Source organism: Henningerozyma blattae, chromosome 4 (genome assembly GCF_000315915.1).
Source record: "Henningerozyma blattae CBS 6284 chromosome 4, complete genome".
Classification (NCBI taxonomy): domain Eukaryota; kingdom Fungi; phylum Ascomycota; class Saccharomycetes; order Saccharomycetales; family Saccharomycetaceae; genus Henningerozyma; species Henningerozyma blattae.
The window spans coordinates 7,501-10,000 of NC_020188.1; the positions used below are offsets into that span (position 1 = coordinate 7,501).

The 2,500-nt window shown below is 46.1% G+C and overlaps 2 non-coding genes across 2 annotated transcripts in view; one reads left to right on the forward strand and one right to left on the reverse strand.

Moving 5' to 3' along the window:
• The window catches only part of Tbla_RDN18-1, a 1,796-nt gene extending 1,403 nt beyond the window's left edge, over positions 1–393 (reverse strand). The window contains exon 1 of the ribosomal RNA XR_002459987.1: positions 1–393. This exon is cut by the window's left edge and continues 1,403 nt beyond it. This is a non-coding gene — a ribosomal RNA (18S ribosomal RNA).
• Positions 394–2,251: 1,858 nt separating this feature from the next.
• Tbla_RDN5-2 lies at positions 2,252–2,372 on the forward strand. The gene has a single exon (XR_002459992.1). It is a non-coding gene; the product is annotated as a 5S ribosomal RNA (ribosomal RNA).
• Positions 2,373–2,500: the final 128 nt, after the last annotated feature.

Sequence of the window (2,500 nt, forward strand, 5' to 3'; positions counted from 1 at the left end):
TCAGGCTCCCTCTCCGGAATCGAACCCTTATTCCCCGTTACCCGTTGAAACCATGGTAGGCCACTATCCTACCATCGAAAGTTGATAGGGCAGAAATTTGAATGAACCATCGCCAGCAAGAAGCCATGCGATTCGAAAAGTTATTATGAATCATCACATAGTCCGAAGACATCGATTTTTTATCTAATAAATACATCTCTCCCAGAGGTCGAGATTTTAACCATGTATTAGCTCTAGAATTACCACAGTTATACCATGTAGCAAAACACCATCAAATAAACGATAACTGATTTAATGAGCCATTCGCAGTTTCACTGTATAATGCTTATACTTAGACATGCATGGCTTAATCTTTGAGACAAGCATATGACTACTGGCAGGATCAACCAGATAACTACGTCGTAAGCTTAAAAGCTCGGTAGTTGGTATCACACTACTCCGGGGAGTAGTAGTGGGAACGAGGCCTTAACCAAGCACCCACACATGCCATAGCACTCTTTGATTCTCGACTGGCTTCCAGTGAAGAACTCTCGTACTTCACTATCCCCAGCAAGAGTGAGGGTTTCCCAGATTGCTCCAGGCAGACCCCCGACGAATTATTCACTGTCTTGCCATTGGCTAGCAATCCATTGAATCCTCCGCTGCCCACCAACGTGGGACGATAGGCCATGGGCTGTAGGAGTGTGGCGAAGAATTACCACCAGAAACCTAAACACTGTATTGCACAAACCTCGTCGCACTGGCGAATGACTCCCCTCAACATACAAAACCTCACACAATGCAAATCACCACCACACAACACAAACACACTCACTCAACAACACTCGCCCTTGCAATGCACACACAAAACCCCCACACTCAACAATAAAAAAACCTTCCCATCAGACCTCCCTAGCATGCCCGTTCAATCTAACAAGTCAATTCTCTATCGTCTCACACAGAGATTCCATGCATACACAAAACCTCCACACTCAACAATAAAAAACCTTCCCATCAGACCTCCCGAGCAAGCCCGTTCAATCTAACAAGTCAATTTTCTATCGTCTCACACAGAGATCCCATGCACACACAAAACCCCCACGCTCAACAATAAAAAACCTTCCCATCAGACCTCCCGAGCAAGCCCGTTCAACCTAACAAGTCAATTCTCCATCGTCTCACACAGAGATCCCATGCACACACCACGCAGACTCGCGTCATCTTGCAAGCACGTCCGCATTACACAGCACTAACTCACACCGCATGAAGCTCCATACGCCTCAGGCAGTCGCCCACAAGCACATCAAACTTCGCACGCTACAACGTTCACATCCCAAGCAGAAAACTCCCGCTTCGACATGCCCTACGCCGCATTGGCCCGGCCCTCTGTGTAAAGATCCTTTGAACACCTTTCCAACAGTAGGCCAGGCCATCCCCTGCGTCTCGGTTTTGCCCGTTTCCAAGCTTCACCGATCCGACTTCATTTGCTTTCGCATGATATACCCCCCGGGCACTTTTTCTGAGAGCCCAGTCTTGTCTCGCTTCACTTTTTCTGCTTCTCTTTTTTTTGCGTTTTTTTGGTCTTTTTCTCCTAGCAAATCCGCTTTTTCGCCCTGTTCTCCCAACTGTTTTCTCTACAAAATTTTCCGGCCCGTTTTTTTTAGAAAAAAAGTCTTAGCGAAAAAACGAAAAGCGCGCGGGCGCGGGCGAGGGCGAGGGCGAGGAGGAGGAGGAGGAGGAGGAAAGAGGAGGAGGAGAGAGGAGGAGGAGAGAGGAGGAGGAGAGAGGAGGGAGGAGGGAGTGGGGTAGTTGGAAGGAATAGCTGATTGTTGAGCGTTATTTTTACGGCATTAGACTCTACGTTTTTCAACCGTTAGCTTCACATTCACCTTGCTTCTTTGTCTATTTTACTCTTGCATAGTCTCACCTTACATGACTCGCCTCACACAAAGTTGGTTCCTAGTAATACAAACGTTCTAGATCCTTCTAGCACGCTCTATTGCTCCACCCTGTTTGTATAAGGGAGTTTGTTTTCTATGTCCCCCATACTTGCATACACCATTGCATTCTATACATCTTGTTCACTTCTTTTCTTGTTCACTTCTTTTCTTGTTCACTTCTTTTCTTGTTCACTTCTTTTCTTGTTCACTCCTTTTCTTGTTTACTTCTTTTCTTGTTCACTTATTCCTTTTCTTGTTTACTAATCCTATATCTTGTCTCCCCCACGTGCTCATCCCCCTCCATCTATACCCTGCCTTTTACTTAATATTTCGGTTGCGGCCATATCTACCGGAAAGCACCGTTTCCCGTCCGATCAACTGTAGTTAAGCCGGTAAGAGCCTGACCGAGTAGTGTAGTGGGTGACCATACGCGAAACTCAGGTGCTGCAATCTTTTTTTGCCGAACCCGAGAAAATTGAAAATTGAAAATTGAAAATTGAAAAATGAAAAATGAAAAATGAAAAATGAAAATTAAGCCGAGGCCGAGGCCGAGCCGAGCCGAGCCGAGCCGAGAAAAACTG